General features: G+C 49.0%; 1 protein-coding gene across 1 annotated transcript in view; it reads right to left on the reverse strand.

The window, feature by feature from the left end:
• CLCF1 (cardiotrophin like cytokine factor 1) overlaps positions 1–16,060 on the reverse strand; it is an 89,794-nt gene extending 73,734 nt beyond the window's left edge. Inside the window, exon 1 of the mRNA XM_063958387.1 lies at positions 15,887–16,060. The gene's annotated coding sequence lies outside the window, so the exon portion shown is untranslated. The remainder of the gene's footprint in view (positions 1–15,886) is intronic.
• Between the last annotated feature and the right edge of the window lie 252 nt (positions 16,061–16,312).

Genomic DNA, 16,312 nt, shown 5'->3' on the forward strand with positions numbered 1-16,312 from the left:
AGCACATGGAACAGGCCCAAAGTGCTCAACAGAGGGTCTATAACCGGAGTGCCAAGATACGGGAATTTGCTCCTGGAGATAGAGTTCTTGTTTTGGTACCCACTGTGGAAAGCAAATTCCTAGCTAAATGGCAGGGTCCATTTGATATTAGGGAAAAAGTGAATGAGGTTAATTACAAAGTATACCAGCCGGGAAAGAGAAAACCCGAACAAATCTACCATGTTAACTTAATCAAACCCTGGAAAGATAGGTTGTCTCTGTCAGCGGAGCCTTGCCCTTCAGTGTCTTCACCTCGGTTGCTTCCCGCAGTAAAGGCGTCAGAGACATTATCAGCTGATCAGAACAATCATGTTAAAGAATTTCTCATCCAAAATAGGGAGATATTTTCAGAGCTGCCTGGCCGAACGACCGTAATAAAACATGGCATTTGTTAGGCGCCGGGGTCCGCTCGTCGGTGCGGCCCGGCGCCTAGCAACCAGGGACGCCGTGCGCGTACAGCCGCCGGCTCCCTGGCAACGCTAGACGCCGGGCGCACGGAGGGCGCACGGACCCTAGCAACGGGGACGCCACTGGCGGACCGCGTTCCCCGTTGCTGGGTCCATTTAAATTAATAGGGCACCTGTTTCCTGGCCGTGCAGCAAGGCAGCTGCACGGCATTTAATCCAATCAGCCTCTGAACAGCTGATTGGAGGACTCCCTGTTAAGTACACTTCCAGGGCTTCTCACAGACGCCGGTAATAGCTTCCTGCATGCTGTATCTGTTTGCTGAGAGTGTTTCCAGTCCTGCTGTACCCGGTCGTTCCTGTCCTCAGTTGTCCTGTACTCTGAAGTCGTCATCTGTTCCTGGAGTCCTGACTGAGCACCTTTAAACATCCAGTGGTGTTCGTGAGTCACGGCGTAGCCGTGTGTTGCGGCTTGGCCGCTTTATTACTTATTATTTATTATTTGTGTTTCGGAGCTTTTGCGGAGGATTCCGCTCCCACAGATCCACTCTGGTATCCAGCGGTGCTGGGTAGGAGTAACGGACTAGTGGATTTTGGTTGTCCTTTTATCTGGCGGTTTTTCCGCGCATACTTCTGGTTTGGTTAGTTAGCTTGTTGCCCCTGGCCTGTTGTCAGTCAGAGGTCCTCTTGTCATCATCCTGCCTCGGATTTCCCTTTGTCTCTCACTAAGACCGGGGGGCACCGGAGTTGGGCAGACATAATCCGCCTTTCAAACGTGGCTGCCAGGGGCTCAAGAAACCATAGTCTCGCAAGGGATTTTCGATAGCACGGGTGAGACAATAGAGTTAGGGCGCCAGGGGCAACTAGTCTTTCTAGCTCCCGTAACCAGCATTCCCCTTCCAGTACTCTGGCCATTGTCATTAGATCTCCTCCGGTCAGGAGTACTGGAATCATAACATTATTACCGGCCATACCAAAACTTAAAATTAAACAGGGTTTGATTTTTTCCTTATTCAGTTTTGTAAGAGTTATCGGCCTCATGAATCCCACAGGATTAGGGCCAAATCCTGGCCAGCTCCTAGTCAGCCAGATTCAAGAACTTACTCAGATGGTTCAGGATCTTTCCCTTCGGGTGAAGTCGCAGGAAGATCTTTTACCAACTTCCCCGAGGGTAGTCCCTGAACCAAAAATGCACTTGCCTGACCGTTTTTCTGGTGATAGGAAGGAGTTTTTTAATTTTAAAGAATCCTGTAAACTTTATTTTCGTTTAAGACCGATCTCCTCAGGTACTGAATCTCAGCGGGTCGGAATTATTATTTCTTTGCTCCAGGGGGATCCTCAGACCTGGGCTTTTGGTTTAAAAGCAGAGGATCCGGCATTGTTGTCAGTAGACGCCTTTTTGGGGTCTTTAGGGCTTTTGTATGATGACCCTGATAGAGAGGCATCCGCTGAGAGTCAGTTACGCGCTCTCAGACAGGGTAGAAATCCTGCAGAGGTTTATTGTACAGAATTTCGCCGTTGGTCGAACGACTGTGGCTGGAATGACCCAGCCCTGCGCAGTCAGTTTCGCCTCGGCTTATCTGAGTCTATAAAAGACAGTCTCCTTCAGTATCCCGCTCCTGAGACTCTCGATAAACTCATGGAGCTTTCTATTAAGATTGATCGTCGTCTCAGAGAGCGGAGGGCTGAAAAAGGAGCACCTGTCAGGTCTACTCCATGTGTATTTTCCATTCCTGAGGACATAGAGGAGCCCATGCAGATGGGTCTCTCCCGGCTGTCTCCAGTAGAAAGAGCCAGAAGGCAAAACTCTGGTCTTTGTTTGTACTGTGGGGGTAAGGGACATTTTGCCCGTAATTGTCCGAACAAGTCGGGAAACGCCTCGACCAAGTGAATTGTGAGGGGGTTCACTTTGGTCTGCAGCTTATCTCCTCGAATAACTCCCTTTTAGTCCCAGCTAAAGTTTCCTTTGGCAGCCTCAGTTCTTCGGTGTCGGCTTTTGTTGACAGTGGAGCTGCAGGGAACTTTATGGACTTAACGTGGGCCAAAGCCTTAGGTATTCCTCAGTTAGCCTTGGGTAGGTGTATCACCATGCATGGTTTAGATGGGAGTCCCTTGTCCAATGGGGTTATTTCCCTCCGTACACCCCCTATACTACTTAAGGTAGGAGCTCTTCATTCCGAAAAGATCGAGTTTTTCCTTACCCATTGCCCAGCAGTTCCAGTGGTTCTGGGTCACCCTTGGCTGGCCTTTCATAATCCCATCATTGATTGGCAGTCGGGGGAGATTTCACAATGGGGTACCATCTGTAATAAGGAATGTATTACGTTTCCCGTCAGAATAGCTGCTGCCATTCCCGAACTCATTCCCGTGGAATACCAGGACTTTGTTGATGTGTTTTCCAAGGGCAATGCGGACATTCTGCCTCCCCATCGGCCTTATGATTGTGCTATTGAGCTAATTCCTGGTGCCACATTGCCAAAGGGAAGGTTATATGCATTATCCGGGCCAGAAACTGCGGCCATGAATGAGTATGTTAAGGAGAGCCTAGGGAAAGGATTTATCAGGCCATCTAAATCCCCTTTAAGTGCAGGCTTCTTCTTTGTGGAGAAAAAAGATGGATCACTCAGACCTTGCATTGACTTTAGAGCCCTGAATAAGATCTCAGTTAAAAATACTTACCCTCTGCCGCTGATTTCTGTCCTCTTTGATCAGCTGCGTTCGGCTGTGATTTTTTCTAAAATTGACCTGAGGGGAGCGTATAACCTCATCCGAATCAAGTCGGGAGATGAGTGGAAGACGGCTTTCAGTACTCAGTCGGGTCACTACGAGTATCTGGTGATGCCGTTTGGCTTGTCTAACGCTCCGGCAGTTTTCCAGGATCTCATTAACCATGTGCTCCGTGATTTTCTAGGAAGATTCGTGGTCGTTTACTTAGACGACATCCTGATCTATTCTGACTCAATTGAACAACATGTTACCCAGGTGCGTCAGGTTCTTCAAAAATTACGTGAAAATCACCTATATGCCAAGCTGGAGAAGTGTGAGTTTCATGTCACGGAGGTATCCTTTTTAGGGTACATTATTTCCCCTCGGGGATTCTGTATGGAACCTAAGAAGCTCCAAGCCATCCTTAGTTGGGCGCAACCCACCAACTTAAAAGCAATTCAGCGCTTTTTAGGGTTTGCGAATTATTATAGAAGATTTATTCATTCTTTTTCCGACCTGGTTGCTCCCATTGTGGCACTGACTAAGAAGGGAGCAGATCCTACCAACTGGTCACGTGAAGCTGAGTTATCCTTTCAGGCCTTGAAACAAGCTTTTGTCTCAGCTCCAGTCCTCAGACATCCCAACCCAGAATTGCCCTTCATTGTTGAGGTTGATGCCTCGGAGGTTGGAGTGGGGGCTATCCTATCTCAGAAGGATCCGGACTCTCTGGAACTACATCCTTGTGCCTTTATGTCCAGGAAATTCTCATCTGCTGAATCCAACTACGATGTTGGTAACCGGGAGTTACTGGCTATTAAATGGGCTTTCGAGGAGTGGAGGCATTGGCTTGAGGGAGCAACACATACCATTTCAGTATTGACTGACCACAAAAATCTTCAGTACATCGAATCAGCTAAGCGGCTGAATGCCCGGCAGGCTCGTTGGGCTTTATTTTTTACTCGTTTCAAGTTTATTATCACTTTTAGGCCAGGTTCCAAGAATACCAAGGCGGATGCCCTGTCACGCAGTTTTCTTCCAGTTCATAATAACAGTCCTGTTACTCCCATACTTCCGTCTTCAGTCATTTGGGCAGGCCTCACACAAGATTTGTTTACCCAGTTAAAGCAGCTTCAACATCAAGCTCCTGGAAATACTCCTGCTGGTCGTCTTTACGTCCCTGAGTTTTTGAGAGCTACTGTTTTGACTGAGTTTCATGATAGCAAAGTTGCCGGGCATCCGGGGATCTCTAAGACTTTGGAATTAGTCTCCCGCTCAGTATGGTGGCCTGGTCTTTCTAAAGACATTAAGGAGTTTGTTTTTTTCTTGTCAGGTCTGTGCACAGCATAAGGTTCCCCGTTCCTTGCCTATCGGGCAACTTATGCCCTTAAATGTTCCTCTCAGGCCATGGTCTCATATTTCCATGGATTTTGTGGTAGACCTTCCTCTGTCAGCCGGATTCCGAGTCATATGGGTGGTAGTGGACCGTTTTAGCAAGATGGCCCATTTCATTGCTCTTCCCCGACTGCCATCTGCCCAGGGATTGGTTGTTTTGTTTCTCCGCCATGTTTTCAGACTTCATGGGTTGCCCACTGATATTGTTTCTGATCGGGGTCCACAATTCATTGCACAATTCTGGAAGTCTTTTTGTGCCTCATTAAAGATGAAATTGTCTTTAACATCCGGCTATCATCCCCAATCCAACGGGCAGACCGAGCGACTTAATCAATCATTAAAACAGTATTTGCGTTTGCACTCAGCCAAACTCCAGAATGATTGGTCCGAGTTTCTTCCTTTGGCGGAGTTTGCTTACAACAATTCTTGTCATTCCTCCACTAATGTGTCTCCATTCTTTTCAGTTTTTGGTTTTCACCCCAGAGCTAATTTTTTTTTTCAACATTCCTCTGTTTCCTCGCTAACCTTAACCTCTCATCTCAGAGTCATTTGGAAAAAAGTGCACCTTGCTCTCAGAAAAGCGGCATTTCGAGAGAAAAAGTTTTCTGACAGGCTCCGGCGTCCTTGCACTTTTAAGGTGGGAGACAGGGTATGGTTGTCGACTCGTAACATTAGACTTCGACAAACCTCAGCTAGATTGGGCCCCAAATTTATTGGACCATTTCATATTATTAAAAAAATCAATCCAGTTGCTTTCCGGTTACGTTTACCAAGAGCTCTCCAAATCGGAAATACGTTCCATTGCTCCCTGTTGAAACCATACGTTTCTTCCAGTAGATTTCCTCGGAAGATCTCTCAGGGGAAATCACCAGTAGATGTACAGGGACATCAGGAGTTCTTGGTGGAGAAGGTTCTCGATTCCAAATTGTCCCGGGGTCGGCTTTATTTTCTGGTGCACTGGAAGGGCTATGGTCCAGAGGAAAGGTCTTGGGTCCTGGATAAGGATCTCCATGCCCCGAGGCTCAAGAGGGCATTTTTTCGGGAATTTCCTCGGAAACCTGGCTTTAGGGGTTCCTTGACCCCTCCTCAAGGGGGGGGTAGTGTTAGGCGCCGGGGTCCGCTCGTCGGTGCGGCCCGGCGCCTAGCAACCAGGGACGCCGTGCGCGTACAGCCGCCGGCTCCCTGGCAACGCTAGACGCCGGGCGCACGGAGCCGCACGGACCCTAGCAACGGGGACGCCACTGGCGGACCGCGTTCCCCGTTGCTGGGTCCATTTAAATTAATAGGGCACCTGTTTCCTGGCCGTGCAGCAAGGCAGCTGCACGGCATTTAATCCAATCAGCCTCTGAACAGCTGATTGGAGGACTCCCTGTTAAGTACACTTCCAGGGCTTCTCACAGACGCCGGTAATAGCTTCCTGCATGCTGTATCTGTTTGCTGAGAGTGTTTCCAGTCCTGCTGTACCCGGTCGTTCCTGTCCTCAGTTGTCCTGTACTCGGAAGTCGTCATCTGTTCCTGGAGTCCTGACTGAGCACCTTTAAACATCCAGTGGTGTTCGTGAGTCACGGCGTAGCCGTGTGTTGCGGCTTGGCCGCTTTATTACTTATTATTTATTATTTGTGTTTCGGAGCTTTTGCGGAGAATTCCGCTCCCACAGATCCACTCTGGTATCCAGCGGTGCTGGGTAGGAGTAACGGACTAGTGGATTTTGGTTGTCCTTTTATCTGGCGGTTTTTCCGCGCATACTTCTGGTTTGGTTAGTTAGCTTGTTGCCCCTGGCCTGTTGTCAGTCAGAGGTCCTCTTGTCATCATCCTGCCTCGGATTTCCCTTTGTCTCTCACTAAGACCGGGGGGCACCGGAGTTGGGCAAACATAATCCGCCTTTCAAACGTGGCTGCCAGGGTCTCAAGAAACCATAGTCTCGCAAGGGATTTTCGATAGCACGGGTGAGACAATAGAGTTAGGGCGCCAGGGGCAACTAGTCTTTCTAGCTCCCGTAACCAGCATTCCCCTTCCAGTACTCTGGCCATTGTCATTAGATCTCCTCCGGTCAGGAGTACTGGAATCATAACAGCATTGTCACAGAACCAGGGGTCAGGGTTCATTTAAAGCCATATAGGATTCCTGAAGCTCAGCGAGAAGCTGTTTCTAAAGAAGTTAAAACCATGTTAGAACTTGGAGCCATAGAGGAATCTAACAGTGAGTGGTCCAGTCCCATAGTTCTCATCCCGAAGCCCGACGGTAGCATACGCTTCTGTAATTACTTTCGTAAGTTAAATGAGGTGTTCAAGTTTGACGCATACCCCATGCCCCGTGTGGATGAGCTTATAGAAAGGCTGGGAACAGCCAGGTTTCTCACCACGTTGGACCTGACCAAAGGTTACTGGCAAATACCTTTATCTGATAGCGCAAAATAAAAAACAGCCTTTTCGGTTCCGGAGGGGCTGTACCAGTATAAGATGTTACCCTTTGGGTTGCATGGGGCTCCAGCAACCTTTCAACGGGTGATGGATAAAATTTTGGGGCCCCATAGAAAATATGCAGCTGCCTATTTGGATGATGTGGTAATTCACAGTACAGACTGGGGGTCCCATTTGGTTAAAGTACAAGCAGTACTGGATTCAATCAGAGAGGCAGGGTTAACTGCTAACCCAAAGAAGTGCTGCCTCGCAATGGAGGAGGTCAAATACTTGGGCTTCACCATAGGCAGAGGTCTGATTAGGCCCCAATTGAATAAAATTGATGCTATTCAAAACTGGCCTCGTCCAGTGAATAAAAAACAGGTAAGGGATTTTTTGGGAATAACTGGGTACTATAGACGGTTTATTCCCAATTTTGCGGCCACAGCGGTGCCGTTGTCAGACCTTACCAAAGGGAAGCAGTCAAATATGGTGAAATGGAACCCTGATGCAGAAAAAGCGTTCCAAGCGTTAAAAGTGGCTTTGTGTTCACAACCGGTATTGATAACACCAGATTTTTCAAAAGAATTTGTGGTACAGACAGATGCCTCAGAGGTAGGGATAGGGGCTGTGCTGTCCCAAACCAGAGATGGGGACGAACACCCTATCATTTATTTGAGTAGGAAACTCAATGAGCATGAAAAAAGGTATGCCATTGTGGAAAAGGAGGCTTTGCCCATTAAGTGGGCACTAGATACCTTGAGATATTACCTCTTGGGTAGACAATTCAGACTAGTGACAGATCATGCCCCTTTAAAATGGATGTATGTAAATAGGGGCAAGAATGCTCGTGTAACTAGATGGTTTCTAGCATTGCAGGATTTTAAGTTTACTGTCGAACATAGACCGGGTACACAATTGGCCAACGCAGATGAATTGTCCCGCATCTTCTGTTTGGGGGCTACAAGTGTTCCGGCCCCTAGGTCGAAACAGGGGAGGGGGATATGTGACAAGAACACTGGGATAGTGTTTGAGGGCAGGTATGTTTGTCCCAGGTTCTTGTCTTACATGTTTTAGAAAATGAAAACTGCTAGGAAAATGCTTTTGTTTTGTTAGAAACTTTTCAGTTTGCTGGAAAAGCTGGATAAGGGCCCTGAGAGAGAGATAGGGCGAGTTCCAGACATTGGGCCCAGTTCGGATCTTTGGCCTCACAGAGGGCTAATCAGGGCTTTCAGCTGTGCAAGAGTCTTATAGGGCTTCTAGCCTGATTAATGTGTGCAGACTGCCTGGGAAGACTACAGGATCTCTGTGAGAGAAACACGCTTCCTGATACAAGTGAGCTATACAGTGTTTACTGGAGAACTCTGTGTTTTTGTTTAGTGATAGTTAGGAACCTCTTGTGTTTAGTTAGTGCCGGACAGGCAAGGTATTTTCTTTTGGTGTTTGTTTTATTTTCTGTATAATAAAACTGGCTGGGGCCAGTTGTACCAGAAACTGGACTTGTGTGGTTCCTCAGCTGCGTGCTGCCATTTACCCCAGGAAACGGCACTTATTACACACACACACACACACACACACACACACACACACACACACATATATATATATACACACATACATATATACATATTAATATATATATATATATATCTATCTTTAAATACATATATATTTTACACGTGTATATATACCAATGTACCCCGCTGCAGAAAAGGAGATTTATGGTAGACTTACCATTGTTAAATCTCTTTCTGCGAGGTACACTGGATTCCACAGGGCGCCCACCCTGACGCACTTAGCTTCTTTGGGTTTGTATGGCATTAGCCACTGGTCCCTTCTCCTGTCGTGAGAACGTGGTTCTATGTGACTAACATCTACCGTCTCTTTACCTGCTACTGCATTGGACTGGTTAACAAAACTGAGCTCCTGTGCACGGAGGAGAGGTTATATAGAGGAGGCGGTGCGGTGCATCCTGGGAACAGTCACTGGTGGTCATTCCGGGTTGTTCGCTCGTTGTCGTTTTTCGCAACGGAGCGATTAGGTAGAAAATGCGCATGCGCATGCGCTTAGTTATTTAACACAAAACTTAGTAGATTTACACAGGTTCGAGCAACGTTTTTTCAACGATCGAGTAATCGTAGTGTGATTGACAGGATGTATTCCACAGGGAATAACATTGGGATGTCCTAAAGCAGTTCCTCAAGGGAGGGGACACACTGTAGCGGGCACAAGAACCCGGCGTCCAAAGGAGGCATCCTGGGAGGAGGAAGTATCAAAGGCATAGAACCTGATGAACGCGTTCACTGAGGACGACGTAGCCGCCTTGCACAATTGTTCTGCAGACGTGCCACGGTGGGCCGCCCAAGAAGGTCCAACAGACCGTGTAGAATGGGCCTTGATAGCAGCAGGAGCTGGGAGACCAGCCTGCGCATAAGCTTGTGCAATCACCATTCTAATCCATCTGGCCAAGGGCCCTCATTCCGAGTTGATCGTTCGCCAACTACTTTTAGCATCCTTGCAAACGCATAGTCGCCGCCCACGGGGGAGTGTATTTTCGCTTTGCAAGTGTGCGAACGCCTTTGCAGCCGAGCTCTACAAAAACATTTTGTGCAGTTTCAGAGTAGGTCTAGACTTACTCAGCCCTTGCGATCACTTCAGTCTTTTTGGTCCCGGAATTGATGTCAGACACCCGCCCTGCAAACACCTGGACACGCCTGCGTTTTTCCAAACACTCCCAGGAAACGGTCAGTTGACACCCACAAACGCCCTCTTCCTGTCAATCTCCTTGCGATCGGCTGTGCGAATGGATTCCTCGTTAAATCCATCGCTCAGCAACGAACCTCTTTGTACCTGTACGACGCGCCTGCGCATTGTGGTGCATTCGCAGTTTTGCTATTTTTTTTTAACTGATCGCTGCGCATCGAAAATCAGCAGCGAGCGATCAACTCAGAATGACCCCCCAGGTTTGCTTGTTTGCAGGCCAGCCATGTTTGTGAAAACCAAAAAGTACTAAGAGGGAATCAGACCTCCGAACAGTGGCAGTCCTCTCCACATATATACGGAGAGCCCGTACCACATCCAAAGACCTTTCTTTGGAAGACAAACCAGGAGAGATAAAGGCCGGAACCACAATCTCTTGGTTAAGGTAGAACGATGACACCACCTTAGGCAGATAACCAAGACGAGTACGGAGAACTGCCCGGTCACCATAAAATATCAGGAAGGGCGGACGACAGGACAAAGCGCCTAAATCCGACACCCTCCTAGCAGAGGCAATAGCCAACAGGAACAGGACCTTAATAGTAAGCCATTTCAGGTCCACAAAATCAAGAGGCTCAAAGGGAGACCCTTGCAGGGTGTCAAGGACAACGGACAGATCCCATGGAGCCACAGGAGGGACATAGGGAGCTTGTATCCGCAAAACACCCTGAGTGAATGTATGAATGTCAGAAATAGACGCAATTTTTCTCTGAAACCACACCGACAAGGCAGAAATACGAACCTTGAGGGAGGCCAGACGAAGGCCTAAGTCCAGGCCCTGTTGCAGAAAAGCCAGAAGCCATGAGGTTCTGAACTTGTATACATCGTAGTTCTTAGCAGCACACCAGGTGAAGTAAGAGTTTCAGACCCTGTAGCAAATCCGAGCCGAAGCCGGTTTACGGGCCTTCAGCATAGTTTGGATGACCACCTCAGAGAATCCTTTGGCTCTTAGGAGGGAGGCTTCAAGAGCCACACTGTCAAAGCCAGTCTGGCCAGGTCTGAGTAGACACAAGGAACCTGAACGAGGAGGTCTGGGCGTTGAGGAAGTAGTAGAGGACGTTCCATTGACAGACCCTGCAGGTCTGAGAACCAATGCCATCTGGGCCACGCTGGAGCGACTAGAAGTAGTATTCCTCCTTCTTGCTTGAACTTCCGCAGAACCCTGGGCAGGAGTGACACTGGAGGGAACACGTATGGCAGACGAAAATTTCATGGAATTGCTAGTGTGTCCACGAACTCTGCTTAAGGATCCCTTGTCCTTGATCCGAAGACCGGAACCTTGTGATTGTGTTGAGACGACATCAGGTCTACATCTGGTAGGCCACACCTGTCCACAAGGAGTTGAAAAACCACCGGATGAAGGCACCACTCTCCGGTGTGTACGTCCTGACGACTCAGGAAATCCGCTTCCCAGTTGAGGACACCCGGAATGAACACTGCCGATATTGCTGGCAGATGGCGTTCCGCCCATTGAAGAATTCTGGACACTTTCCTCATTGCTTGTCGGCTTTGAGTGACGCCTTGATGATTTATGTACGCCACCGCGGTGGTGTTGTCCGCCTACGTGAACAGGCCTGTTCCTTAATAGAGGTAGGGCTAGTGTCAACGCATTGAACTCTGCCCGCAGTTCCAGAATGCTGATGGGGAGGAGAGACTCCTCCTTGGTCCAGCAACCCTGGAGAGAGTGTTGCTCAAACACCGCGCCCCTGCCCCTCAGAATGGTGTCCGTTGTCAAGAGGACCCAGTTGGGAATCCAGAAGGGACAGCCCGTTCAATTGTTGATCCTGGAGCCACCAGGACAGAGACAAGCGGACCTCCGGAGTCAGGACCATCATATGAGACCTGATCCGCTGAGGCAGACGTCCCACTTGGATAGGATTAACTGTTGGAGAGGACGAGAATGGAATTGAGCATACTCCACCATGTCGAAAGTCGACACCATCAGGCCTAGTACTTGCATCGCCGATTGAATGGACACTTTTGAGCAAGAGAGGAAGTATCTGATCCTGTCCTGAAGCCTCAGGACCTTCTCTGGAGACAGAAACAGCCTCTGGCTGTGTATATCCAGTAGAGCTGCCAGGTGCACCATGCGCCGCACAGAGACCAGGGAGGACTTTTTCCAACTGACCAGCCACCCGTGGGCTGTGAGGAATTGCACCGTCAGCTGGAGATGGCTCAGGAGGACATCTTGGGAGCTTACCAGGATCAGCAGGTCGTCTACATACGCCAGGATCTTGATTCCCTGTTGACGGAGATGAGCTGTCATCACGGCTATGACCTTAGTGAAATCCGAGGGGCCGTGGTCAGTCCAAACGGCAGAGCCCTGAATTAATAATGGAGGCTGACAATAGCAAACCGCAGATACTGCTGATGTAAAATGGCAATAGGAATAAGCATCCTGTATATCCAGGGATACCATGTAGTCCCCAGGTTCCATGGCCAGTACAATGGAGCACAGTGTTTCCATACGGAATTTGGAAACTCTCACAAACTTGTTCAGTGACTTGAGGTTGAGAATAGGCCGGAAAGAACCATTGGATTTCGGTACTAGAAACAGGGTAGAGTAGAATCCCTTCTCTTTTTGAGAGAGAGGCACCAGCACCACCACTCCTGTCTCCAGGAGGGATTGGACAAACAAGTGTAGAGCTTGCGCCTTCAATGGGTCCGATGGGATGACCGTTGCGCAGAACTGGCGAGGAGAACGTCTCATGAATAAGGCCGCATACCCGTGAGAGACAACTTCCTGCACCCACACGTCTGAAGTGGACCTTAACCAGACCTGGGTGAACTGCAGGAGTCGGCCTCCGGGAGGCCTGCCCCGTCATGCTGCAGGCTTGTCCTGTTTGGAAGCAGGCTGACGGGAAGCCCAGGATTGTTTAGATTTGGGCTTACCGGCCTTGGAAGTACGATGCTTGCTCGAGTACCCGTGACTTACCTGAAGTCCTAAAGGAATGAAAAGTAGTACTTTTAGCTTTCGGAGCAGAAGGAGTAGTATTAGGAAGGCACGCAGACTTAGCAGAGGCTAAGTCAGTCACGATCTTATTAAGATCTTCTCCAAATAGGATGTCACCCTTAAGAGGGAGCACCTCCAGAGTCTTCTTGGAATCTAGGTAAACCTTCCAGAACCGCAACCATAGAATCCGGCAAGCCAAAATAGACGTAGTGGACGCTTTGGACGCCAGAATACCTGCCTCAGAGGATGCCTCTTCAATGTAATGGGAGGCGGTGGTAATATGAGACAGACACTGTTTGGCAATATCAGAAATATCCTGAGGTAGCTCCTCCTCCAATACCTGGACCCACACATCAATAGCTTTTGCAGCCCAGTAGGCCGCTATAGTGGGCCTGTGAAATGCCCCAGTTAGGGAATAAATACACTTCAGGCATCCCTCCACAAGCTTATCTGTCGGTTACTTCAGGGAGGTGACAGTGGTGACAGGCAGAGAAGAGGAAACCACAATCCGGGCGACATGAGAGTCGACCGGCGGTGGAGTTTCCCACTTGTTAGTCAACTCCGCAGGGATACGAAAACGAGGCAACATCTTCTTGGATAGGGCAAACTTCTTTCCTGGGGAGACCCATGCCTCTTGACGTATGTCAATTAAAAGGTCAGAGTGAGGAGAAATGAATCGGTATGGGGTGACTGAGATACACAGAAAAATACACTGAGATGTATAGACTGTGTAGCACTATATATCTATATACAAATAAATGTGGACCCTGACGCACTTATCTGCACAGGGCTCATAATATAGTGATAGCAAGGGTGTGATACACTTAAAAGGAGAGCACACACAGCAGCTATATGGCACACTCAGTCACAAACACAATGCAGGGATAATGGGGGTCATTCCGAGTTGATCGCTCGCTAACTAGTTTTAGCAGCCATGCAAACGCTATGCCACCGCCCACTGAGAGTGTATTTTAGCTTAGCAGAAGTGTGAACGGTTATATCGCAGAGGGCCTGCAAAAAATTTTTGTGTAGTTTCAGATTAGCTCAAAACCTACTAAGCGCTTGCGATCACTTCAGACTATTCCGTTACGGATTTGACGTCACAAACCCGCCCAGCGTTCGGCCAGCCACACCTGCATTTTTCCTGGCACACCTGTGTTTTTCCGCACACTCCCTGAAAACGGTCAGTTGCCACCCAGAAACGCCCACTTCATGTCAATCACTCTGCGGCAAGCAGTGCGACTGAAATGCATCGCTAGACCCACTGCAAAACTACATCGTACGTCGCCAGTGCGCATTACACCGCATACGCATGCGCAGAACTGCCATATTTTAGCCTGATCGCTGCGCTGCGAACAAATGCAGCTAGCGATCAACTCGGAATGACCCCCAATGTACACAACAATAATACTGCACTGGACAGGCAATTTACATATAATAGCAGATATGTATATGCAGAGATATAACAATGCATAGCAGTACTGGATGTATATCACAGAATAATTGTACCACCTATTCTGTCAGCAACACACTTATTTCTTAACCAACACTGTCTATATAACAAGTAGAATACTCAAGTGTCTGTATAAGCACGGCGCTGTGACAGATGGCTATACAGAGGAGACAGCACCCAGCAATCCTGTGGAGATCAGCCCTGAAGTAGAAATGGCGTCTGGTCTCAGGAAGGAGTTGAGGAAGAAAGTGAAAGCAGCTCCAGGGCGGGAACATCTGCGGGAGATGGCGCCCGGAGCTGGGGTGAGGGGCTACAGGTTAGCGCTCTATCCCCCTTTTGCTGGACTTCACCACCGGTATAAATGGAACCTGTATAAAAAGTAACATGTGCTCCAATAGGCCTGGTGTATATAGTGGGGTCCCTGAGCCGTACAGTGTCCACGCCATTTCAACCCGGCGGGTCCCACTTGGGGTACCCTCTTACCTCCTCCCCATGTCCTGCAGCCACGCGATCCTGGAGATGAGCAGCGGCAGTGTGCCAAGATACCGATGCGTCTCCACTGTAATTACCCGGGAACCAGGCCGCAGGAGTATACAGCGCCACAGAGGGGAGGTGATGGAGCCGCAGCACAGCATGTCCTAAGGACATAAAAGTGCTGCTGCTCAGTCTTCAAAAAGCCTTCTTCTTCAATTCTTCAGGGCTGCCTAACACAGCCCTCGCCTGTTAGTGACCTGCTATGCAGGCACCAACTTTATAACTGAGCTCCTGTGCACGGAGGAGGGGTTATAGAGAGGAGGCAGTGCAGTGCATCCTGGGAACAGTCAAAGTTTTTAGCTTGTAGGTGCCTCGGATCAAGATCCAACTCTACACCCCGATGTTATTCCCTGTGGAATACCAGTGTATCCCGCTGCAGAAATATATATATTGTATATGTATATTTGTATGTCGAAGGCGCTTGGGGGAGGGGGCCCTACAGATACCATTGAACCGGGCCCTAAGATTTATGTTGCCGGCCCTGGGGGAGGGAGGGTAATGGTTAGGCACTTGGAAGGGGAGGTTAGGGCTAGGCACCAAGCAGGGAGGGTTAGGTTTAGACAGTGGGGAAGGGAGGGTTAGGATTAGGCACCACCGGGGAGGGTTAGGGTTAGGCAATCACAGGGGAGGGTTAGGGAACTTTTGGAGGGGCTGTCGGGATTCTGCTGACCGGGATGCTGCTATTGGGATTCTGACTGCCGGCATCCCGTTCATCGGGATGTCGTACTGAATCCCTCAATTCCTACTACTGAAATATTGCCATAGCTTTATACTTCTGCCACTTTTCACACACAAGTGATATGTCCATTGATAAGATACCACTATTAAAGTACCCCTGCACACTCATACATAAGAGGAACAGTCAGTGGCATAAGTCCTGCAGGCAACAAAACACCTTTCTCCAGGTGCCAGGTGCAGGGGGCACAGAGATGGAGTGACAGGGTCGCTGTCCCACCACTGCTGGCAATAATTTGTATTTGGGGTAAATACAAGCTAGCGGCCCATGGTACTGCAGCACTAACCTTATACAATATTACCTGGGGAAATACAGGTCTCATGTATAGAGGGGTCCAGGGGCATTCCCCCCCCCCCCCCCCCCTTTCTGCCCCCTATATTATTACCATATAATGCCCCTACCCTTTATTACCTCTCATCTAGCATTCAGTCTGGGGCAACTTTCTCTCCATTAGTTCATGCTAAAATGCATTTGGTTTCTTGCTACACAGCCAGCAGCATACATACATACATTGTGCTGTGTAATAGATGATGAGTGTCTGCAGCCAGGAGCCCGTGACAGATGAGCCTGCGGTGAGACAGCCGGCTAATGATGAGTAACACAAGGCAATGACCAGGCTGCTGCCTCCTGCTGCCTGCCTGCATGGTGGGGAAAGGTCGTGTTTCCGGGACTTCCATTCACACAGTGACCCGGTAACCTGTTACTCATGTGACCCGGGGGAGGGCGCGGGTGAGAGGGGTGTGAGGTCCATTCATAGCACGGTCTTCAGCCGCCCTGACTCAGCGCTGGGTGCGGGAATCTGCCAGTCACTGGCTGCCCCGTGCTGTACTGTCACTGCCCCACACACTAGGCTGCTGCAGCTTTTCCAGGGACAAATGCAATGATTACCTTGTCTGTATATAGAGAACATTTAAACCAGTCTGTTGTTGTTGTTGT

Source organism: Pseudophryne corroboree, chromosome 3, assembly GCF_028390025.1.
Source record: "Pseudophryne corroboree isolate aPseCor3 chromosome 3, aPseCor3.hap2, whole genome shotgun sequence".
In the NCBI taxonomy this organism is placed as follows: domain Eukaryota; kingdom Metazoa; phylum Chordata; class Amphibia; order Anura; family Myobatrachidae; genus Pseudophryne; species Pseudophryne corroboree.